This window comes from Amblyraja radiata, chromosome 36 (assembly GCF_010909765.2).
Source record: "Amblyraja radiata isolate CabotCenter1 chromosome 36, sAmbRad1.1.pri, whole genome shotgun sequence".
NCBI lineage: Eukaryota > Metazoa > Chordata > Chondrichthyes > Rajiformes > Rajidae > Amblyraja > Amblyraja radiata.
This window is the reverse complement of record NC_045991.1, coordinates 7,287,547-7,313,900: the sequence shown is the minus strand read 5'-3', so window position 1 is coordinate 7,313,900 and position 26,354 is coordinate 7,287,547. Positions and strand designations below refer to the sequence as shown.

The following is a 26,354-nucleotide window of genomic DNA, read 5'->3' as shown; positions in this document are numbered from 1 at the left end:
GGAAAAGGGGAGATGCAACGAGACCTGGGTGTCATGGTACACCAGTCATTGAAAGTAGGAATGCAGGTGCAGCAGGCAGTGAAGAAAGCAAATGGTATGTTAGCATTCATAGCAAAAGGATTTGAGTATCAGAGCAGGGAGGTTCTACTGCAGTTGTACAGGGTCTTGGTGAGACCACACCTGGAGTATTGCGTACAGTTTTGGTCTCCTAATCTGAGGAAAGACATTCCTTAAATTAAACAGTAACAAAACAGAATTTCTCCCCATTGGCTCCAAATCAACACTTACCAAAATTAACAACAAACCCATTCTCACTATTGACGGCACCACTGTCTCCCCATCTCCTCAGGCCCGCAACCTTGGTGTGATCTTTGACTCAACCCTCTCCCTTGAGCCTCACATCCGCCATGTTGTCAAAACCTCCTTCTTTCACCTCCTCAACATCGCCAAAATCAGACCCTCTCTCACACCCCCCGCTGCTGAAAGACTCATCCATGCCTTCATCTCCTCCCGACTGGACTACTGTAACTCTCTTCTCTTTGGCATTAATTCCAGCAACATCAACCGACTCCAACTGGTCCAGAATGCAGCCGCCCGACTCATTACCCACACCAAATCCTGGCACCACATCACCCCAGTCCTCAAAGAACTTCACTGGCTTCCCATTTCCCACCAGATCATCTACAAAATCCTGGTCCTCACCTACAAAGCCCTCAACCACTTGCCCCCCCCCCCTTATCTCACTGACCTCCTCTCCCCCTACCAACCCTCACGGTCCCTCAGATCCATTTCAGCCGGTCTCCTCTCCATTCTGAAATCCAACCTCTGCACTTTTGGAGACAGAGCCTTCTCCAGGGCAGCTCCCAGGCTCTGGAACTCCCTCCCACAATTGATCCGAACTTCTGAGTCCCTCACCCTCTTCCAGTCCCGCCTCAAGACCCATCTCTTCACCTCTGCATACCCTTAGTCCCATGTCCTCCTCCCCTTTGCATCTCTGTCTTACTGCTCTATTTTGTTTTGTTCTTGACTCACCATGTAAAGCGACTTTGAGTCCTTGAAAAGCGCTATACAAATAAAATGTATTATTATTATTATTATTATTCTTGCCATAGAGGGAGTACAGAGAAGGTTCACCAGACTGATTCCTGGGATGGCAGGACTTTCATATGAGGAAAGACTGGATAGACTCGGCTTGTACACGTTGGAATTCAGAAGACTGAGGGGGGATCTTATAGAAACGTACAAAATTCTTAAGGGGTTGGACAGGCTAGATGCAGGAAGATTATTCCCGATGTTGGTGAAGTCCAGAACTAGGGGTCACAGATTAAGGATAAGAGGGAAGACTTTTAGGACCGAGATGAGGAAATCATTTTTTACACAGAGAGTGGTGAATCTGTGGAATTCTCTGCCACAGAAGGGAGTTGAGGCCAGTTCATTGGCTATATTTAAGAGGGAGTTAGATGTGGCCCTTGTGGCTAAAGGGATCAGGGGGTATGGAGAGAAGGCAGGGATGGGATACTGAGTTGGATGATCAGCCATGATCATATCAAATGGCGGTGCAGGCTCGAAGGGCCGAATGGCCTACTCCTGCACCTATTTTCTATGTTTCTATGTTGAAATCTCCCATAACAACCGTAGCATTAGCTTTGGGACATTTTGCGACCAATTTTAACTCTTGATTCATCTTGCACCCTATATCCAGGCTACTATTTGGGTGACTGTAGATAAGTCCCATTAGGGTCTTTTTACCTTTACAATTCTTCAGTTCTATCCATACTGACTATACATCTCCTGATTCTATATCACTCCGTGCTGGGGACTGAATTTCATTCCTCGCCAACAGAGCTACCCCACCCCCTCTGCCCACCTGTCTGTCTTTTCGAAAGGACGTATACCCTTGAATATTCAATTCCCAGCCCTGGTCCTCTTGCAGCCATGTCTCTGTAATTCCCACAACAAATTTCTAACTGAGCCTCAAGCTCATCCACTTTATTTCTTATACTTCGTGCATTCATAATAATAATAATAATAATAATATATTTTATTGTCATTGCACATAAGCACAACTAGATTTGGTATGCAGCTTCCATCCGATGTCATAACTTGAATAACTAATACAATTTAGATATCCCGAGAACATGGTTTGTAAAAGAATAGAAAATAGTCAAAACAGTTCAAACAGACTAAAGTGCAGATGTGTCTGTGCGACGTGACCATCCGAGGGAGACAGTCCAGGGGGGATGGGGGGCACTCAGCAGGGCTGGTTCAGAGTCGCTATAGCTCTGGGAATGAAGCTGTTCCTGAGTCTGGAGGTTCGGGCGTAGAAGGCCTTGTAACGTTTGCCGGAGAGAAGTAGTTCGAACAGTCCGTTACAGCGGTGTGAGGAGTCTTTATGGATGCTGACGGCCTTCCTGAGGCACCGTGTGTGGTAGATGCCCTCCAAGGCTGGTAGCAGTGTCCCAATAATCTTCTGCACTCTGTGGAAGACGCTCCTCTCCGCCTCCGTGCAGCTGAGATACCACACAGAGATGCCATACGTTAATATGCTCTGTGGTGCAGCGGTAGAAGGTTGTCAGCAGCGTCCTTGTCATAGATAAAACTTTTAATCCATTACTCCCCGCACCATTCACATTGATGCCCATTTCACTTGGCTTTACTCCCCTATCCCTTCCTGGGCGTTCTGCCCCGTTAATTCTGGTGTCTTCTCTTTTCTTTTACTCTCTTTCCCTTGTATCTCCATTTTGTCCTCCCTTCTCCAGATAAAATCCCACGACCTGCCCGGTCTTACTCGTAAGTTGCATACTCGCAGTTATTTTCATCGACATTCCTAATACTCTCTCCCCCGTGTTCGATGTCTCTACGACAATATCCACTTACTGTCTGTGTGACAGCGACAAAGCGTTGGGAATTCTCAGAGGGTATTTTGTAGCAATCTAGTGAAATACCCGCCGTCGGGATCATGACGATCCATCTCAGTCTATTGAGATTTGTGTTTTTATTTATTTCAGGAGGAAGCTGGTCGCAAGAGCAGGTAGGACATGCGTTTGACTGAAACAATGTACGTTTTTACAGTACCGCTCAAAAAAAACAGCTAATGCTCAGTTTCTAACCAGCTGTTAAATATTTGCAGGGTTATTGATGAAACCAAACCAATGTTGGTGGTAGATAGCGCGTTGCCCATTGAAAAGTATGATCGCACCCTTTTCTACAACATAGCATTGAGCGAAACATCTGATATCATCAAACGAGGTAAAACTGATACCTTTTCCATTGATCTTTTTTAAGACATCTTTATGCAATACTTATATGTGAAGATTAATGGTATTAATGGACTCTGGGGGGAAGTATCACAAAGACAAAGCAAAGATTGTTTGCATTTGAACAGATCCTTGTTCCTGGGAGAATGGGTTTGCTGTGCTGGGTGAAATTGCGTAGACTAGGCCTGTGTACTCGAGGGTTCAGGTGTATTAGAGGAGAATTCAGTGAAACACAAAGTCCTTACACGGCTCAGTGGGCTGGATGCAGGGAGGATGTTTCCCCTGTCTGAGGGGGTCTGGAGCCAGCGGAAACCCTCTGAATGTGAGCTGCACCATTTAGGACAGAGACAAGAAGACATTACTGCATGCTGAGACTAGGCAACCTTTAGAATTCACTGCACACCCGGTGGCTGTGCATAATCAGTCATTCAGTGCTCTTGGAGCCAGAGAGCCATGGTTGTACATTACAGAATCAGGCCATTGGGCCCATCACCTCCATGTCCACCCTTTTCCCCAGCCACACAAATCCCATTTGCCCACATTAGAACCATATTAGTCTGAAGAAGGGTTTTCGGCCCGAAACGTTGCCTATTTCCTTCGCTCCATAGATGCTGCTGCACCCGCTGAGTTTCTCCAACATTTTTGTGTACCTTATTCTACACCTCGTTTGCCAAATCGCAATGCCTCTTAAATATAGTGGTTACATCTGATTTCACCACCTCCTATGGCAAAATATTCCAGGTATTAACAACCATTGCTGTTCATTTTATGTTTTCATGGCTTTGATGTGAATGTAGGAGGTGTGACTACTAAGTTTGTGGAGAATGGGTAATGTTGGGGATAGCAAGGTAGTCTGTCAAAGTCTGCAGAAGGATATAGGCTCGATCATCGAAACCTTATTGTCATGCAGGGATATCAATACCGGAGGTTGCAGGTGGTTGCCGGAGGTTGCAGGTAGGGAGACTGACAAAAACCTCCGGGAACCGCACGGAAACCTTGGGCAAAGTCTCCAGAGGTTTCCGTTCAGGTTTCCTAAGTGGGACAGGGGCATAAGTCTCTTTGAAGAGCAGCCACGAATGGCAACTGAAATGCAGGAGTCAATTTGTAGACAGGAACACACAAAAGGAGTTTAAAAAGATGCTATACAGTGCGAAGTGATTTGGGTTTATTTCAATTGTAGTATTAGAAGCACCAAGCACAGAATTCATATAAATCTTTCTATTCAGTTCTTGTGAATGTTACTGGTGATGCGAATTATCCAAATTCAACATCAGGGTATTAAGTGTATGTTGTATTAATCTACAAACCTACAATATTGTAAGTGGTTAAGAAGTGTTTAAGATGGAACTGCAGATGCTGGAAAATCGAAGGGACACAAAAATGCTGGAGAAACGCAGCGGGTGCAGCAGCATCTATGGAGGGAAGGAAATAGGCAACGTTTCGGGCCGAAACCCTGAGGCTAAAACCAAGTTTAAATGATCTATCACACCAAGGGGGAGGGGGGGGGGGGGTATAAAATGACCCTATCTGCTGACCTATGACCTATAAATGAACAATTATCTGCTGCCTTGGGTCTACCAGACACCCTAAATGGACCCTTGGACCCATCTAGGCTAGCCTAGATATTAAAGATACCAGTTAAAACCAGGTTTAGATGGTCAATTACAGCCTTGGAAATACAAAATCACCCATTGCCTTGGTCCTACCAGATTCCCCAAATAGTCCCTGAATTGCCTAACTGGGGGGAGTTGAGGGTTTGATAGGCACAAGGCATCCACACCCCACCCCCCCCACCCCCTCTCCACCCCCTCTCTCCCCAGTTCCTCCACCCCCCCCTCCCCTCTTCCCCCCCACCTCTCTCGCTTTCTCTGCCACGGGGAGGGGGTAGAGAGGGAGGGGGAGGGGGTAGAGGCAGCAGCTACCGGTCATGGAGCACAAGCCTCCCCATCGGGCACCGGGCCCAAGCTAGGCTGCCGGCGTCGTGGACCAGAGCGAGGACCGCAGCGCTCGGAGGACTGAAAAACAGCAGAGGGCTGGCAGGGAACTCACCAGCGTGACAGTCTACAACTCTGTCAGTTTCACCACCTCCAACGTGACCTCACCACTGGCCCCATCTTCCCATCTCCCCACATGTCTGCCTTCCGCAAAGACCGCACCCTCCGTAACTAAAAATGTTAATCTATTCGTAAGAAATTGATAGATGTTTAGATCTGGTAATTGAATTTTGTAATTAGCTAGAATTAGGTAACTAACTAATTATATGCTTTAATTTCAAGTCATCTAAGTAAGATTGTTTCATATTTGTTTCAGAATGCTTCAATCTATAATAACTGAACATTTATTTTAGTTCTCTTAATTTTTAAGAAAGTTATGGCCATTTGACTGTCCTCGATCACAGCTTTTGTGTTAAGTCAATGGAAAAGCAATAGGGAACAAGATGCTAATTTCCGAGTATGAAAATGGCCACATATTCTTATAGAAACTTACAAAATTCTTAAGGGGTTGGACAGGCTAGATGCAGGAAGATTATTCCCGATGTTGGGGAAGTCCAGAACTAGTGGTCACAGTTTAAGGATAAGAGGGAAGTCTTTTAGGACCGAGATGAGAAAATCATTTTTTACGCAGAGACTGGTGAATCTGTAGAATTCTCTGCCACAGAAGGTAGTTGAGGCCAGTTCATTGGCTATATTTAAGATATGGCCCTTGTGGCTAAAGGGATCAGGGGGGTATGGAGAGAAGGCAGGGATGGGATACTGAGTTGGATGATCACCATGATCATATCGAATGGCGGTGCAGGCTCGAAGGGCCGAATGGCCTACTCCTGCACCTATTTTCTATGTCTATGTTTCTATGACTTTTTTTAATACTGAAGATATGAAAGTGAATTAGGTGACAAATTAAACTTCTTTTTTTGCTTTATCTGTTGGGATAAATTGCAGACTTGATTTTAAAAATCTCAAAAATTTGTAACATTGCTTGATGGGGGCACGCACATTGAATTCTCCCAATTTTGTTAGCCCTTGCTGTCTCCTCCCCTTCCTACCTCTCCTTCAGCCCTCTGACTGTCTCCTCCTCCTTTATCCGCTATTCTCCCCGCCCCCCACCAGTCTGAAGAAGGGTTTCGGCCTGAAACCTTGCCCATTTCCTTCGCTGCCTAGATGCTGCTGCACCCGCTGCGTTTCTCCAGCATTTTTGTCTACCTTCGATTTTCCAGCATCTGCAGTTCCTTCTTAAACAAATAACATTCACCAAAGATCCTATAGCTCCGAGATGGGATCTTTGCTGCCGCATGGAGTCAGTCGCATACAGGTGGGACAGGCCTCGTAAACACTGCCTCGTTAACCTGCCGTCACTCATGAGCGCGCTCCAGTTAAAGCTCCATTCACAAAATCATTTGTTCTCTCTGACGTCACCGGGCCGCCCACTGACGCGTGATTGGCCGGTCCAGATCACCATGTCCCGCCCCCGGATGCGTGATTGGCCGCCCGTGATCACGATGGCCCGCCCGCTGACGCGTGATTGGTCGGCCCAGATCTGGATGGCCCGCCCCCTTAAGCGTGATTGGTCGGTCCAGATCACTATGATCCGCCCCCGGATGCGTGATTGGCCGGCTGAGATCATGATGGCCCGCCCACTGTCGCGTGATTGGTCGGTCCAGATCACCATGTCCCGCCCACTGACGCGTGATTGGTCGGCCCAGACCAGGATAGCCCGCCCCCCCCCCCGCTGACCGCGTGATTGGCCCGCGCCATCCCTTCTCTCCAGGGATCTCAAGTCAAGTCAAGTTTATTCGTCACATACACAGACCCAGAGATGTGCAGTGAAATGAAAAGTGGCAAATGCTCGCGGACTTTGTGCAAAAAGACAAACAACCAAACAAACTATAAACACAATCATAAACACACACATATTATTTTACATATTAAATATTGGAAGGAAAAACGTTCAGTAAAGTTAGTCCCTGGTAAGATAGGAGTTTACAGTCCGAATGGCCTCTGGGAAGAAACTCCTTCTCAACCTCTCCATTGGCTATTTCCATGCCTGACCTGTTCCGCTGAGTTATAGACCCAGAGACAGACAAAAAAACAAACAACCGTGCAAGCTATTCATTCACACATGGTCAGTATCTGTACATTTAATAGTGTTATTTATTCATGCGGTGACTTCGACTTCTGTACATTCATCACCTATCGTTCCAGAGAGTACTCGTGGGAAAACGTTAAAACGCGTGCAAAGGTTGTAATTTGTCTGTACACAAAAAAGCTGGAGAAACTCAGCGGATGCAGCAGCATCTCTAATGAGCGAAGGAAATAGCCAACGTTTCGGGCCGAAACCCTTCTTTACTCTGATGGTGGGTGGGGTGCGGGGAGAAGAAAGGAAAAGGGAGGAGGAGGAGCCCGAAGGCTGAGGGAGAAATAGGAAGGGGAGGAGACAGCAAGGGCTAACAGAATTGGGAGCATTCAATGTTCATGCCCCCAGGATGCAGACTCCCCAAGCGGAATATGAGGTGCTGCTCCTCCAATTTCCGCTGGTGCTCGCTCTGGCCATGGAGGAGACCCAGGACAGAGAGGTCGGATACGGAATAGGAGGTGGAGTTGAAGTGCTGAGCCACCGGGAGGTCAGGTTGGTTAATGCGGACCGAGCCGAGGTGGTCGGCGAAACGATCGCCAAGCCTACGCTTGGTCTCAGACTCTGCACAATAACATCACTTCAATACCAGACACTGCAATGAAGAAGGGGCCTCGTCCCGAAACGTCACCCATTCCATCTCTCCAGAGATGATGCTTGTCCCGCTGAGTTACTCCAGCTTTTTGTGTCTATCTGCAGTTCCTTCTTATACGCTCGATTTTTATTTAATAATCTCATGTGTAAACTTGAATTCAATGATTCAATTATACTCTATTGTCACGTGTACCTCGTGACTGTGGGATTATTTTCTTTTGCATGCAATCCGGTAAAATACAGACCTCGCCTCCTCCATGGCCAGAGTGAGTCCCACCGCAAATTGGAGGAGCAGCACCTCATATTTCACTTGCGTAGTTTGCACCCCAGCGGTATGAACATTGACTTCTCCAATTTCAGGTAGTCCTTGCTGGCCTCTCCCCTTCCAAGCTCTCTCACATACCACTGTCTCCGCCTCTTCCTTTCTTCTTCCCCCCCCCCTCCCCCACCCCCATACCAGTCTGAAGAATGGTGATAACATCACTTCAATACCAGACACAATAACATCACTTCAATACCAGGCACTGTAATGAAGAAGGGGTCTCGACCCTAAACGTCAACCATTCCTTCTCTCCAGAGATGCTGCCTCACCCGCTGAGTTTCTCCAGCATTTTTGTCTACCTTCGATTTTTCCAGCATCTGCAGTTCTTTCTCAAACAATCATACTCTATTGTTCAATGTACCTCGGATCAGTGAAATGCCTTGTTTTTGCCAGCAATCCGGTAAAATACAGATCTGACCTGGGCGGTAAAGTGGGCGCCGACTAGGTTGCGAGAAGTTCATGGAACAGTCTATATTTCCCCGCAGCGGCGAACCAGGCCCCGCCGCACCAGGTAGCAGGCACCACCCGCGCCGGCTCCCCCTTTGTTCTCGGCTGCCCCCGCCCGGTTGCTCTCGGCTTGAAATGATTCAGGGCTATTTTCCCAGCGTGGAAATGTCAATGACGGGACGCCATAGATTTTAGCACAGTAGGGGATCTTTCAAGGAGATGTGCGGGGCATGTTTTATCACACAGGGTGGTGGGTGCCTGGAACGCGCCGCTGGAGTGGTGGTCGAGGCACATACGGAGGAGGCATTGCAGTCTGATGTGGGCTGAAGGAACTGTTCTGGTTCTATGTGGCCCTCAACAAAACCGACAGGTTCATTAGAGCTCCCATTCTCAGCTCCTTACCCACAACCATTAGATTCTTGAACCGACCTGTACTGCCTGCGTTTGGCCCCCATACCTCTAACCTGTCCTATCAATGTACCTGTCTAAATGCTTCTGAAACGTTACGATAGTGCCCGCCTCATATACCTCCTCCAGCAGCTCATTCCATACACCTACCACCATTGTGTGAACAAAGTTACCCCTCAGGTTTCTATTAAACCTTTCCACCTTCACCTTAACCCTATGTCCTCTGGTACTTGATGCCCCTCCTCTGGGCAAGGGGCTCTGTGCGACTACCCGATCTGTTCCTCTCATGATTTTTTTACATCTCTTCTAAGATCATCCCTCATCATGGAAAAGCAGCCAACATAATCAAATACATGTTCTACCCCGGCCATTCCTTCTTCTCACTGTTCTTGTCGGGCAGAAGGTACAGAATCTTACCAGTCTCAGGAACAGCCTCCTTCCCTCTGTTATCAGGCTTCTGAATGATCCTTCCATAAGCTAGACATTGTGTGTTGAAGGGCCTGTTCCTGTGCAGTATTGATGACGTCTTGTTTTCTCTGTTGAGCGGCAGTGCAAGGTTGATTTTCTGACCAGTGGAGCTTACTTTACTTTAGAGATACAGCATGGAAGTAGGCCCTTCGGCCCACCGAGTCCACATCGACCATCGATCACTAATTAGTCACCAATCACTTGGTCTCTGTTATCCCACCTTCCCGTTCACTCCCAACATACTTGGGGCAATTTACAGAGGGCCAATTACCCTACAAACCCGCATGTCTTTTGAATGTGGGAGAAAACCGGAGCACCCGGAGGAAACCCACGCGGTCACAGGGAGAATGTGCACGCTGCGAACAGTGAACATGGTCAGGATCGAACCCGGGTCTCTGGCCCCGTGAGGCAGTGGTTCAATCTGCTGCTCCATATTACCTCAGAAATATTAACCCTTCCCTCTCCAGATACTGTACACTGCCCGACCTGCTGAATGCCGACAACGCTTTCTGTATTTTTGTTGGCATTTTATGGTCAGACTCATGTTCCAATCACCCATTTAACTGGAACAACTTTAGTTTAAGGGAATGAAATTTACCCGAAGCTGATTACAAATGACATCGGCTTTCTGGTCAGGGCTGTGATTGACGGGGCTGAGCTCCGCCTCCCCTCAGCCTTGCCCCGCCCCTTTCATTGATTGTTCCACAGCTCCGGGCTCCCCCGGGTCCTAAAGCCCGTCCACACGTTGTTGTCCAGCCTGACTTACCTCCTCTGGCAGCTTGTTCCATTTCCCCACGACCTTCTGTGTGGAAATATTGTTCCTCAGGTTCCGATTAAATCTTGCACCTCTCACCACAAACCTGTGTCCTCTAGTTCTCGACTCCACTACTCCGGGTAAAAGACTGTGCATTCACCCTATCCATTCACCTCTTGATCCCATGAACTTCAGCCTCCGGCGCTCCAATTAATTACTGCAGGGCGTCAGCAGTTTCAGCGAATGGGAATGCGTTTTGAACCAGGAAGTGGAGGTTAAAATGGCTGCGAAAGACCCGGTCGAGAGTTGGACCGAGGAGGCAGTTTGTCCCATCTGCCTGGATTTCTTCACCGATCCGGTATCACTGGAGTGTGGGCACTACTTCTGCCGCTCCTGTATCACACAGAGTTGGGACAGGGAGGGGAATAACTCCTGCCCGGAATGTAGAGAGGAGTTTACAGACCGCACCCTCAGGGTGAGTCGGGCCTTGGCGAGACTGTCTGAGAAAGCTCGAACACTGAGCCTGAATCGGACAGAGAAGGAAAGTAAACTTCAGTGCGAGGAACATCAGGAAGAACTGAAGCTGTTTTGTGAAACTGACAAGAAGCTGATCTGTGTGATTTGTGCAGCTGGGCGGGAACACAAGTCTCACAGCTTCATGCCGGTTAAAGAAGCTGTTGAAACCTGCAAGGTAAAAGCAAACAAATTTTGATCGCATCATTGTTTAATTCGGTCTTTATAATCTAACACTTTTATTCTCTGATTTTCAATCACAATCCCAGGATCAGACGAAATCTTCCATCCAGTCTCTTACAAAAAAGAAATCAGGGATCCAGCGAATGGAGCAGCAACAGAAACAGAAGATGTCTGGAGTTCTGGTGAGGCTTTTAAGTTTCGATTTCCTGATCTTGATTAGATTTGATCCCTGTGATGCGTGTAATAATAGGGCAGCGCAGTGACACAAGTAGTGCTGCTGTCTCCTAGTTCTGGTGAGCGGGTTCGATCCTGACCTCGGGTGCTGCCCGTGTGGTTCATGCCTTCTCCCTGTGACCGCGTCGGATTCCTTCCACGTCCCCAATACACGCTGGTTCAATGGTCAATCGGTGACTGTTATAATCCCTGGGAAAGTGGGTGGTGGATGGATAAATGGCAATTAATGGGCACGTGAAAAGGAACAGGCAGCAGGGAATTGTATTGGGGGTAGAGGATTGATGGGTTATAACATTACCCTCACGACATTTCGTGAAGTCTGAAGAAGGGTCTCAAGCATCACCCGCTGAGTTCCTCCAGCATTTTTGTCTACATTAGACAAACTATTGAAATGCCAAAGCTAATAAAACATGCACAGGCCAAATGTCACCGTTAAAGTCGTGAGGAAACACAACCAGTGACATTATATATTAATCTTCACCTTTTATTTCATAGGAACAGTCACACAACCTTCAGTCCAAGATCACATCCCAGTATGCTGAACTGCACCAGATTCTCACTGAGAAAGAGCAGCGCACACTGGCAGATATCCGGGAGGAAGAGAGGAAGATTCTAAATACAATGGAGACAAATCTTGGAAACATTCAAGAGAATTTAGAATCCATTCAGGAGGAACTCTTAAAGTTGCAGCAACAGATGGATCAAAAAGACAGTGTGGTGTTTCTGAAGGTGAGGGGTTACACTACAGTTTGGTGAAGTGAAAGTGCAGTCACAAAATGGTGGGTGACATTTCAGAAATAAATGCTGCATTTACCAGTAATTGAGAACTGGGTAAATGTTCACTCTATTCCAGCTGTTGTTGTTCCCAAACTAATTGGCCTCCCGTATAATCTATGGGATCTCAGGAATGCCTGGCCGGAATGTAGAGAGGTGTTTGTATTCTGTAGCGTTTGGAACAACGACGGGTGATCCTATATCTGATCCCAAGGACCACGAATGGACAGAGGGCAGTAAATCTCTGGGATTCTCCAACCAAGAGACTCTGAGAGGGGTCACAGCTTAAGGATAAGGGGGAAATCCTTTAAAACCGAGATGAGAAAACCTTTTCTGTGGAACTCTGCCACAGAGGGTAGTTGAGGCCACACAGTTCATTGGCTATATTTAAGAGGGAGTTAGATGTGGCCCTTGTGGCTAAAGGGATCAGAGGGTATGGAGAGAAGGCAGGTACGGGATACTGAGTTGGATGATCAGCCATGATCATATTGAATGGCGGTGCAGGCTCGAAGGGCCGAATGGCCTACTCCTGCACCTAATTTCTATGTTTCTATGTAAGACTTATTTAAACCAGAGGCAGATACATTTTTGAAAATTCGGGGGATTGTAATTGAAGGGAATGGGGCAAAGAGGAGGAGTTCAGTCCTGGGCTAGATCAGCCATGACCACATTGTGGGGATTAACATTGAAATCTAAAATGTGGCGCACACATCATCTATATCCAGTTCCCATCAGCAGTGGGTGGTCACCTTGAGGGAATTTGCTCTGTTTGTTTTGTCCACCTTGTTTCACCATAGAATGACATCCCATTTAACATCATAGACAGGCCATTTGGCCCATCCTATCCAGTCAAGATTTCTGCTCCACTCATCATCCCTCCTATCTATTCTCCACACCCGGTAACTATATCCCAAATTCCATGAGCCCTAATGTGTTTACCCCACTGTTAATCCTGGCTAAATTGGACCAGCCAGGACTTCAAAATGGGGTTAAGTTTCAGGGTTTGCTGGGAGATTTGGTCAAATTGGAATTGCTCTCTGGGACTGGCTGCGAGAGATGCCAGGAAGTCTGGAACTTAGATACAATTTGCAAGCAAAGAATGGGAAGCCTTGCAAATCCTGTCAATCTGGTACAAAATGCATAGAATGGATTGGATGGCTGCAAACCAGACATACACCTTGTAAATAGCTTGTAAATAATGTTGCAGAGTCTGACTCTGCTAAGTGTTGATTGGATGAGGTGTTGAGCCTTGTCTGAGAGTTCTGTTCATCGGGGTAAATGTTTCCAAGTTGACTTCATCTTGAAGTCGGTTGTGAATACAATGTACTGAATTGTTGCATCATTGGGTTAACCATATAACATATAACAATTACAGCACGGAAACAGGCCATCTCGGCCCTTCAAGTCCGTGCCGAACAACTTTTTTCCCTTAGTCCCACCTGCGTGCACTCATACCATAACCCTCCATTCCCTTCTCATCCATATGCCTATCCAATTTATTTTTAAATGATACCAACGAACCTGCCGTCACCACTTCCACTGGAAGCTCATTCCACACAGGTACCACTCTCTGAGTAAAGAAGTTCCCCCTCATGTTACCCCTAAACTTCTGTCCTTTAATTCTGAAGTCATGTCCTCTTGTTTGAATCTTCCCTATTCTCAAAGGGAAAAGCTTGTCCACATCAACTCTGTCTATCCCTCTCATCATTTTAAAGACCTCTATCAAGTCCCCCCTTAACCTTCTGCGCTCCAGAGAATAAAGACCTAACTTATTCAACCTTTCTCTGTAACTTAGTTGTTGAAACCCAGGCAACATTCTAGTAAATCTCCTCTGTACTCTCTCTATTTTGTTGACATCCTTCCTATAATTGGGCGACCAAAATTGTACACCATACTCCAGATTTGGTCTCACCAATGCCTTGTACAATTTTAACATTACATCCCAGCTTCTATACTCAATGCTCTGATTTATAAAGTCTAGCATACCAAAAGCTTTCTTTACCACCCTATCTATATGAGATTCCACCTTCAAGGAACTATGCACGGTTATTCCTAGATCCCTCTGTTCAACTGTATTCTTCAATTCCCTACCATTTACCATGTACGTCCTATTTTGATTTGTCCTGCCAAGGTGTAACACCTCACATTTATCAGCATTAAACTCCATCTGCCATCTTTCAGCCCATTTTTTCCAAATGGCCTAAATCACTCTGTAGACTTTGGAAATCCTCTTCATTATCCACAACACCCCCTATCTTGGTATCATCTGCATACTTACTAATCCAATTTACCATCCCTTCATCCAGATCATTGATGTACATGACAAACACCAAAGGACCCAACACAGATACCTGAGGCACCCCACTAGTCACCTGCCTCCAACCCGACAAACAGCCATCCACCATTACCCTCTGGCTTCTCCCATTCAGCCACTGTTGAATCCTACTTGCTATTCCTGCATTTATACCCAACAGTTTAACCTTCTTAACCAACCTTCCATGAGGAACCTTGTCAAAGGCCTTACAAAAGTCCATATAGACAACATCCACTGCTTTACCCTCGTCAATTTCCCTAGTAACCTCTTCAAAAAATTCAAGAAGATTAGTCAAACATGACCTTCCAGGCACAAATCCATGTTGCCTGTTCCTAATCAGACCCTGTTTATCCAGATGCTTATATATATTATCTCTAAGTATCTTTTCCATTAATTTGCCCACCACTGAAGTCAAACTAACAGGTCTATAATTGCTAGGTTTACTCTTAGAACCCTTTTTAAACAATGGAACAACATGCGCAGTACGCCAATCCTCGGGGACTATTCCCGTTTCTAATGACATTTGAAATATTTCTGTCATAGCCCCGGCTATTTCTACACTAACTTCCCTCAATGTCCTAGGGAATATCCTGTCAGGACCTGGAGACTTATTGACTTTTATATTTTTCAAAAGTGTCAGTACTTCTTTTACTTTGAAACTCATAGTACTTTGAAACTACACACGCAACTATGGCATACACTGAAGGAATTCAGTCATTTACATCTGGAAATGGCAGTCAAGTAATTAAAATAATAAGCGAAAAGAAACAACTGAAGTTACAACCATTTGAATGTACCGATCACAATTTACAGGATTTGGAATACGATATAGACCCGGACAATAATTTTTACTTTAATTCTAACGACAAAAATATCTGCTGCTACTACACAGAGGAACAGTATAATCAGAATATTAATGCAAAAGGCAAATTATCTATTATCCACTTTAATAGCAGGAGCCTCTATGCGAATTTCAATAGTTTTAAAGAGTATTTACAAAAAATTTTACAGCCATTCAATGTCATCGCAATATCTGAAACATGGATTAATCAGGAAAAGGGAATTGATTTTGAGATGGACGGATATGATTTCAATTACATCAATAGAAAAAATAAGGGGGGAGGAGGGGTAGCACTATATGTGGATACAACTCTGAATTATAAGGTAGTAGATAATATGACAACTGTGGTTGACAATCTGCATGAATGTATAACTATAGAAATAATTAATGGTGGAAATAAAAATGTAATCATTAGTTGTATATATAGGGCACCGGGGTCAAGTATTGAAATCTTCAGGGGCTGGATGGAGAGTATGTTTTCAACAACAAGTAGTAAATCAGTGTTTTTATGTGGAGATTTCAATATTGACCTACTAAATCCTAATCAACACAACCTTACAGAAGATTTTATTAATACTATGTACAGCATGAGTCTATTTCCTAAAATCACTAGACCGAGTAGAATTACTTCCCATTGCGCTACACTCATTGACAATATATTTAATAATGATGTGGAAAATAAAATAGTAAGTGGATTATTAATTAATGATATAAGTGACCATCTGCCAGTTTTTATAGTTTATGATAATATCCACAGGAACAACAAACCAAACAAATTAATAGAATATAGACGAGTGAGATCGGAGGAAGCTATCAATGCACTAAAAAAGGATCTATTGGCACAAAACTGGGATATAATATACCAAAAAAGAGACATTGATAGTGCTTATGAAACATTTATTGCTATGTTTAAGTCATTATATGATAAAAATTGTCCAATTAAAGAATATAATAGAAAATCAAAATATACTAAATGTCCATGGATTACAAAGGGATTACAAAATGCTTGTAAAAAAATGCCCTATACAGAGATTTTATAAGAGAGAGAACTAAAGATACAGAAAATAAATATAAAAAGTATAAAAATAAATTAACTTACATCATAAGAAAAAGCAAGAAAGATTATTATAAGAAGAAATTAGATGATAATAAAGACAATATAAAAAGAATATGGAGCATACTTAATAGCATTATCAGAAATGGTCCGGGGAGAACAAATTACCCGAAGTATTTTATTGATAAGGATAAGGAAAATTACAATATGGAAGATATAGCTAATAGCTTTAATAATTTTTTTGTAAATATTGGACCAGACCTGGCTAAACAAATCCCTGATTCAGGGACATCTGGAGAAACTCCTGAGAATTTAGTGGAGAGAAATCCCTGCTCTATGTTTCTTACGGCAGTAGAAGAAAAAGAACTGTTGGATATTGTCAAAACATGTAAAAATAAAAAGTCTACCGATTTCAATGACATTGACATGTCGCTAGTTAAGATGGTCATTGAGGGGATCTCCAAACCTTTAACATTCATCTGTAATTTATCCTTCCAAACCGGTACTTTTCCAATTCAAATGAAAATAGCAAAAATAATACCAATATACAAAACTGGGAACAAGCATCATTTTACAAACTATAGACCTGTTTCCTTACTCCCACAATTTTCCAAAATATTAGAAAAAATGTTTAATAATAGATTAGACAAATTTGTAGAAAAGAATAAATTAATCACAGAAAGTCAATATGGATTCAGAACAAATAGATCAACATCACTTGCAATACTAGAATTAATTGAAGACATCACAAACGCCATTGATAAGAAATTATATGCAGCTGGGATATTCATTGACATAAAAAAAGCATTTGATACAATTAATCATGATATTTTATTTAAAAAATTGGAGAGGTATGGAATTAGAGGAATAGTACTGGACTGGATTAAAAGCTACTTAAGTAACAGGCAACAGTTTGTAAATCTGGGTAGTCATAATTCTACATGCTTGGACATTGTGTGTGGTGTACCACAGGGGTCAGTGCTGGGCCCAAAATTATTTATCATGTACATAAATGATATTTGTAATGTGTCCAATGTCTTGAGGCTGGTTTTGTTTGCAGATGATACAAATATTTTTTGTTCTGGGGAAAATTTAAAACAGCTATTGGATAAAATAATAAAAGAAATGGGTAAATTGAAAATATGGTTTGATAGGAATAAAATTTCATTAAATCTGAGTAAAACTAAAATAATGTTATTTGGTAATTGTAGAATAAATACACTAGTAAGTATAAAGATAAATGGGGTGGAAGTTGAAAGAGTGCATGAAAATAAATTTCTTGGGGTTATAATTGACGATAAAATAAGCTGGAAAGCACATATTAAACATGTAAAATTAAAATTGTCAAAAAGTATCTCTGTATTATACAAAGCCAAGCAAGCTCTGGATTACAAATCACTCCGTATTCTTTATTGTTCATTAATTTTACCCTACTTAAATTATTGTGCAGAAGTCTGGGGTAATAACTATAAAAATTCGATACACTCATTAACCATGATGCAAAAAAGAGCAATTCGTATTATCCATAATGCTAAGTATCTGGGTCATACGAATCCATTATTTTTAGAGTCAAAATTATTAAAATTAGAAGATTTGGTTACATTCAAAACAGCTCAGATAATGTTTAGGGCCAAAAATAAAAATTTACCTGGAAACATTCAAAAATTATTTAACGAGCGTGTGGGGGGTTACAATTTAAGAGGAATATTTAACTTTAAGAAACAAAAAGTCCGTACGACTAGAAAAACCTTTTGTATTTCGGTTTGTGGAGTAGGAGTGTGGAATAAATTGAACGGGGAATTGAAGCAATGCACAAACATGAATCATTTTTAAATGATATATAAAAAAATAATTCTCAAGGGGTACAGGGATGGAGGGGATGGTTGACAAGTGGGGGTTGATGTTTATCTTGCTTTACTATTGTTTACTTATGTTTGGGTACTTCAGATATGAAGTTTGTATGTACATAATAGTTGTATGTATATATATGTCTGTAGGTATTATGGGAAATTGCCTAGGGTAGTATTATTATTAGTAATGAATTGATTTTTAAATATGGTAGTAGTGTTGGGGAAAAGGGGTGAGATTTAATAAGTTATTCTTCTTCTCACTCCTTTTCGAGCTTGTACAGACACAGAGTTGGACATTGGAACTTTGATTTTGTTCTTCTCATTGCTTTGTAAATATTGATTGTAATGTCCAATTGTTTGATAATTTCGATTTTGTTAATATTAATGTCTTTAATGTCTTTACTTGTTCGGAATAAATAAATAAATAAATAAATAGATAAATAGATAAATAGATAAATAGATAGATAGATAGATAGATAAATAAATAAATAGTATCCATAGCCACTGCTCGTTTCCCTTACCTCACATAGTTCAATATCCTTCTCCTTGGTGAATACCGAGGAAAAGAAATTGTTCAATATCTCCCCCATCTCTTTTGGCTCTGCAGATAGCTGCCCACTCTGTCTCTCCAATGGACCAATTTTATCCCTCGTTATCCTTTTGCTATTAATATAGCTGTAGAAACCCTTTGGATTTACTTTCACCTGACTTGCCAAAGCAACCTCATATCTTCTTTTAGCTTTTCTAATTTCTTTCTTAAGATTCTTTTTACATTCCTTATACTCCACAAGCACCTCATTTACTTCATGCTGCCTATAATTATTGTAGATCTCCCTCTTTTTCCGAACAAGATGTCCAATTTCCCTTGAAAACCAGGGCTCTTTCCAATTTTTACTGTTTCCTTTCAACCGAACAGGAACATAAAGATTCTGTACTCTTAAAATTTCCCCTTTAAATGTCCTCCATTTCTCTTCTACATCTTTCCCATAAAACAAAATGTCCCAGTTCACTCCTTTTAAATCATCTCGCATCTCATCAAAGTTAGCCTTTCTCCAATCGAAAATCTCAACCCTAGGTCCAGTTCTGACCTTCTCCATAATTATATTGAAACTAACGGTATTGTGATCACTGGACCCGAAGTGCTCCCCAACGCATACCTCCGCCACCTGTCCTGTCTCATTTCCTAACAGGAGGTCCAGCACTGCCCCTCCTCTAGTAGGTACCTCTATGTATTGCTGCAAAAAACTATCCTGCACACATTTTACAAACTCCAAACCATCCAGCCCATTTACAGAATGTGTTTCCCAGTCTATGTGTGGAAAGTTGAAATCTCCCACAATCACTACCTTGTGCTTACTACTAATATCTGCTATCTCCTTACATATTTGCTCTTCCAATTCTCGTTCCCCATTTGGCGGTCTATAATACACCCCTATAAGTGTTGCTACACCTTTCCCACTTCTCAGTTCCACCCAAATAGCCTCCCTAGATGAGCCCTCCAATCTATCCTGCCAAAGCACTGCTGTAATATCTTCCCTGACTAGCAATGCAACACCTCCACCTCTTGCCCCTCCAATTCTATCACACCTGAAGCAATGAAATCCTGGAATATTTAGTTTCCAATCACAGCCCTCCTGCAACCATGTTTCACTGATCGCCACAACATCATACTTCCAGGTGTCTATCCAGACTCTAAGCTCATCCACCTTTCGTACAATGCTCCTAGCATTAAAATATGCACATTTAAGAAACCCCCCGTCTCTTCTTCTCTGTTTATTTCCTTTTTTTTCTTTCTCCTCTTGTGTCCGAGTGCTTCCCTTTTCTGCTTCCTGCCTCCCATTCTGTCTGCTAGCTTTCTCTATTTGAGTCCTTCGCCCCAACCATTCTAGTTTAAAGTCTCCCCAGTGACCTTTGCAAATTTCCCCGCCAGGATATTGGTCCCCCTCGGGTTCAAGTGCAACCCATCCTTTCTGTACACGTCCCACCTTCCCCAAAAGAAGTCCCAATGATCCAGAAACTTGAATCCCTGCCCTCTGCACCAGTCTTTCAGCCACGCATTTATCCTCCACCTCGCTCCATTCCTACTCTCACTGTCGCGTGGTACAGGCAGTAATCCTGAGATTGTTACCTTTTTGGTCCTTTTCCTTAACTCTCCTCCCAACTCCCTAAATCCTCCCTTCAGGACCTCTTCACTTTTTTTACCTATGTCATTTGTACCAATATGTACCACGACCTCAGGCTCCTCTCCCTCTGATTTCAGGATATCTTGGATGCGTTGAGACACGTCCGAGACCTTGGCACCGGGGAGGCAGACCACCATCCTGGTCTCCCGACTGCGTCCACAGAAACGCCTATCCGACCCCCTAACAATAGAGTCCCCAATTACAATTGCCCTCTTTTTTTCCCCTACCTTTCGGAGCAACAGGGCCGGTCTCTGTGCTGGAGGCCCGTCCGCTGTCGCTACCCCCGGGTAGGCTGTCACCCCCATCCGTACTCAAACAGGAGTACTTATTTGCAAGGTGTACCGACATTGGAGTACTCCCTCGTTCCTGCCTCTGCCCCTTGCCCTTCCTTAGCGTGACCCACATGTCTCTCTCCCGTGGTTAGGGAAATGCCTGTTATGTATGGGGTTAATCGATATTTGTAATTGGGTGATTAAGAGACAACCCCCATGTGGTTCGGCCCCTCGAGTTTGTGGGACAGATAAAAGTCCCTGGTCACGAGGCTCAGGGCCGATCATCTGGAAGAGCGCTCAGGACCAGGTACCCTTCTGGAGTGCCTCTGTCTGTGCGAGGCCTAGAGGGCTTGAACAGATAGACGCAGGGATCGAACCCACGGTGGGATAGGTACAGTGTGTGATCTGTGACGTGCTTTTGGTAGAATACAATTAATTGATTCAGTGCTTTTACTGAAACTAGACTGGGGGGAAGCTTAGAACCGAGCAATTATCAGCGCTTGCATTTAAATTTATCTCTGCTGTTGGCTTCAGTCCCTCCAATGCAAGTGAGGTCCATGTTCTCATGACTGCATTCCTTTAGGTATTTATTGAAGACCACGTTACATTTCAACTTTGATTATTAGTCTCCCCTTCAATTTGAGATATTATTTCATCCCCACACATTTAAATCCACCGATAATATTAAATTCCCTCTCATCATTCCTGACATCTTCTACAGATGAAATCCCATGACCTGCCCAGTCTTTTCATTAAGTTCCATCCTCTCAGTTATGGCGTCATTCTCATGAACATTCCTTGTGCTTTCCCCCATCGTTCTACATCTCTGCGACAATATCCGCTTTCTCTCTGCATGTCAGTGGTGATAAGAGTTGGGAAATGGGAATTATCAGAGGGTTGTAGAAATTTGGTGAAATTCCCGCTGTCGGGATGAGGACGGTCCATCTCAGTCAATTGAGATTTGTGTTTTATTTCTTTCAGGAGGAAGCTGGTCGCAAGCGAAGGTAGGACATTGTCTTGACGGAAACAGTGTAAGTGTTTTGTGGAACACCTTAAAACATTTCTAATGCTCAGTTTATAAACAGCTGTTCATTATTTGCAGGGTTCGTGATGAAGCCAAACCACTGTCGGTGGTAGATGAAGCCTTGCCGATTGAAAAGTTTCATTGCCCTGTTTCGTTCAACACGGCATTCAAAGAAACATCTGATGACTTCAAAGCAGGTAAAGCTTGTACCTTCACCATTATTCTTGTTTCTGATATCTTTAAGCAATACCTAGATGCAAACATTAATGGTCTTTTGGACTGAAGGGAAATTGGATCTACCACTAAACCCATCAGCTGGGAAGCATCACAGAGTTAGACGTTCATACTCTCCTGCTTTGGGTGAAATACTGTGGCTATTCACCCTATCTGTGTACCTTATATAGATCTTATACACAGCTATAAAAACACCCGGACGGGCTCCAAAGACAAATGTTCCTGCCTGTACAACGTCTCCTTATAACCCAGCCCTTCAGACCTGATGAAATTATCGTAAATACTTTTGCACCCTCTCTAATTTACTAACAACCATATTGTGTCAAATTTAATATCCTGACCTATGAAAGCATGAGTGACAAACACAATCTTCACCACACTGCCTGTCACTGTTTCATCTTCCATGGCACTGTGTACCTGCAGCCCGAGATCTCTCAGTTCTATAAAGTTCCCCGTTTACTGTGTATGTCCTGCCCTGGTTTGTCTCAGCAAAGTGCATCACCTCACCTTCACATGAATAAATCCCACCTGCCGTTCCTGAGCCCATTGGCCCAGTTCACAGGGATCCCATTTACTCTCAGATAACCTTCTTCACTCTCCACAATGTTACCAATTTTAGTTCCATCTGCAAACTGACTAACCGTGCAACCTACATACACACCCAATCGTGTATATAAATAAGGAACAACAGTGGACTCTGTCTCCAGTCTGAAACACGACCCTCTACCAACATCCTCTGTCTGCGACCTTCTGGTAAATGTTGTATTCCATCGGCTAATTCACCCCGGATTCCATGAGATCCAACCTTCCAGAGCGGCCTCTCATGCGGTGTGTAGAAGTTGCATCTCTCAGAGGGCAGTGAATATCTGGCATGTTGTGCCCAAGGTGGTGGTGAAAAGCTGAGTTATTGGATATGTGCAACTTGGCTACAAATAAATATTTGATAGATCCAATATTTAAGATTATGGGGAACTCACACAGAAGAGGAATTGGTGCCAGCTTAGATCAGCCATGATCACATTGAATGGAGGGGCAAGCCTGAGGAGCGGATTCTAATCCTGCTCCTGTTTTCTTGTGTTCCTATGCTCCTGTGTACCGATAAATTGACAGACTTGACACAGAGGAATTGAAGCAAAGATTAACAATACTTGTTCCTGGGACAATGAGTTTGCTGTGCGGGGTGAGATTGAGTAGACTAGGCCTGTGTACTCTAGAATTTGGGTGTATAGGAGGAGATCTCAGTGAAACACAAAGTTCTTACAGGGCTCAGTGGGCTGGATGCAGGGAGGATGTTTCCCCTGTCTGTGGGGTCTGGAGAACGGGCACCCTCTCAGAATGTGGGCTGCAACATGTAGGACAGAGATAAGGAGACATTACTGCACGCAGAGACTGGGGAACCTATGGAATTCCCTGCACAGGTGGCTGTGGAGACTCAGTCATTCAGTGCTCTTGGAGCTGAGAGCCATGGTTGTACATTACAGCGTCGGGCCGTTTGGCCCATCATGTCCATGTCCACCTATTTCCCATCTTTACTAATCGATTTGCCCAGATTACATTGGTATTCTTCTGCACCTCACCTAGATAAGTGCCTCAAATATAATGATTAGATCTCACCACCGCCTCCTCTGTAGCATGTTGCAGATATCACCCACTCTCAGTGTAAAGAAAACTTACAACTCAGATCCACTTTAAAATTCCTTGCTCTCAAGATAAACCTGTCATCTCTTGATCTGATATCCCTGCTGCAGCACCGATCTCTGCTGCACTCCACCAGTCACAGACCTCCAAGCAGAAAAATCATCCTTCTACCGCTACCTTCTACCTCCAACCACCAAGCCAATTGTGGATCCATTTCACCAGCTCGCCTTGGATCCCATCTGCCTTCACTTTCTGGACCAGCCTTACATGTGGAACATTGTCAAGTCCCTCAGTGAAGTTCATATATTGGTTGACAATGAGATCAGTGTGCTCTTGGTTGTACACATCCATCAAATCCACCCGTGAATCCCCTCTTTCAGCGACGCTACAACCACGTCTCCACACATTCTGTCCAACACCCGATCATTCAACCTCTGCTTCCTCCCATGGTCCAAGCCACCCCTCCCTCTCTCTCACCCTCCACTCAAAGAAACAGGGGCAGGTTCTCTGGCCGCTCATGTCTCCCCCTCCCATTCACTATGGTCATGGCGACTCCACCCCACACCTCTACCTCCTCTTTAACAACCTCAAACTACCACTCACCTCAATATCCTCTTGCTCCGATCTGCCTCCATTTCTGAATAGCCCGCTTCATTTCTCCATCCCCACCGCAATCTCGCAATCCTCCTCACTCTCCGCACTCGTCCTCCCCGTCCACCCTCCCCCACCTCACGAAATTCCCCTCTCCTTCCCTGGATAAAAACTGTGGGAAAGATGTCTGTTGTCCACCGGATGTGGTTGTGGGTGAAACCCCGGGCAAGGTTCCAGTTGTCCGCCCGCCTGTGCCTGAGGCCGAGCGGCTTCTCCCCCGGTCCCGGGGCCGCGCTGCCCGAGTCTCCCCCCGACCCCCGGGGACTCTCTGATTCTCTGCTTCTCCCCCCAGTCTCCGTCACCCTGGATGTGGAAACAGCGCATCCGCGGCTCGAGGTGTCTGAGGATCGGAAGAGGGTGAGACTGACCATGACCAAGAGGAGTCTCCCTGACACCGGGAAGAGGTTTACACACTGGGAGTGTGTGCTGGGATCGGAGGGATTCACATCGGGGAGACATTACTGGGAGGTGGAGGTGGCGGGGAGTCAGTGCTGGAGGCTGGGAGTCGCCGCAGAGTCTGTGGAGAGGAAGAGAGGGGTCGACCTGACCCCGGAGACTGGAGTCTGGAGCATCGGGCGGGGGTGGGTTGGCGGGTTTGTTGCATTCACCTCCCCTACATCCCCTCTCCCCGCCCGTCCCATCCCCGGGAGGGTGGGAGTTTATCTCAGTTACGAGTCCGGGACAGTTTCATTTCACGACGCGAACACCAAGTCCCATCTCCACACGTTCACTGGGAATAAATTCACGGAGAAACTTTATCCTCTCTTCAGGACTTGGGATGGAAACTGGCTGAGAATCTGCTCCGGTTCCGCTCCGGGTGTGTAAAAAAAATGTAAATGTGGGAAGAGTGAAATAAACAGCAACTGAAATCAGAGCTGTCTGTCTGTCTGTCGATCCGTTCATTTTAACGCGTTAACCGCGTCCGGCAACGGAACAGAAATTACTTTTCTTGATTCCGTTGGCATCTAAAAAGTTTCAGAAGTGATAAATCTGGCTGTAAATTTTTTAAATCGTCCATGTTTCTCAAGTGGGTTTTTACAGAGAAAATGAAAACGCATCTGAAGAAAAATTTACAGCCAGATTTATCACTTCTGAGAATTTTTAGATACCAAAGGAATCAAGAAAAAACACGAATAATGCCTTACTGTTGATGAAATGCAGTGAGCAAACGCGATAATTCACAATATTTTCAATGTTTACCAAGCACTGTAGCTGCTGTAGTCCCTTCAGTTCTTGCTTCTCTACCTTCATTTCGCATCACATTTGGAATTCTAAAGTTGGGTACATGTCTCTCACACTTACCCCGACTCCCACAATTTTTTTCAGCGCAAAAATTCAACATTTTGGCGGTTTTTAACAGGTAGTAAAGTACGCGTTTCTAGCATTAATAACATGTACGGGAAGTGCCGGATGTCTTCCAGTTGGATTTAGCGGCTCCGTGCGTCGAGCCCTATGACCCAGTGACCTTTCGTGCAACCCCCTATCGGTTAATTGGCTTGGCGTATGTGTAAAATTGTCGCTATTGTGTGCAGGATAGTGTTCATATGGGGGTCGCTTGTCCGTGCGGACTCGGTGAGCCGAAGGTCATGTTTTCGCAAATGTAGCTAGAAATCAAACCAAACCCAAAGGTCAGAGCATTGGTACTTGCATAGATGGGGCAGCCAATTGCCTCTTAAACGCCACTATCGCATCTGCCTCCACCACCACCACCCCTGGCAGCGCGTTCCAGGCACCCACAACCCCTGTGCCCCGCACATCTCCTTTTAACTTCCCCCAGCCGGCGCATGCAGGAAAGTGTTAATGTGCGGGGATGGTTGGTCGGTGCGGACTCGGTGGGCCGAATGGCCTGTTTCCCAAAACTAAACATAACAAAGTAGAACTGATCATCAGACAAAGTCAACCTTTGCAAACTGCAATAAATGTTAAAGGGTCATATAATATCCTTTAAAGTAACCATACACGCAAACATAGATTGCCCCGAAGGCTGCTGCATGAGAGACAGGTGCACTGTTGTGGATTAAAATGAGGGCGGAGGGAGGTCTCCGGGGGGGAGGGGGGGGGGGGGGTTGCTGTGAACGGAGATGCGGGTGGCGGGTCCCACTGCCCCACCGGTGTAACATCTCCTCAGGTTACACCCGAGGCTCCGTTCCTTTCTGTCCTGCCTTAGTCTTTCACAAGCCCCTTGCTCAGCTTTGTCTTTTTTCAGGCCAG

The 26,354-nt window shown here is 44.6% G+C and overlaps 1 long non-coding RNA gene across 1 annotated transcript; it reads left to right on the top strand.

Moving 5' to 3' along the window:
- Positions 1–3,006: 3,006 nt before the first annotated feature.
- LOC116966252 lies at positions 3,007–24,480 on the top strand. The gene is made up of 3 exons (XR_004409941.1): positions 3,007–3,031; positions 3,131–3,249; positions 24,436–24,480. It is a non-coding gene; the product is annotated as an uncharacterized LOC116966252 (long non-coding RNA).
- The last annotated feature ends 1,874 nt before the right edge of the window (positions 24,481–26,354 follow it).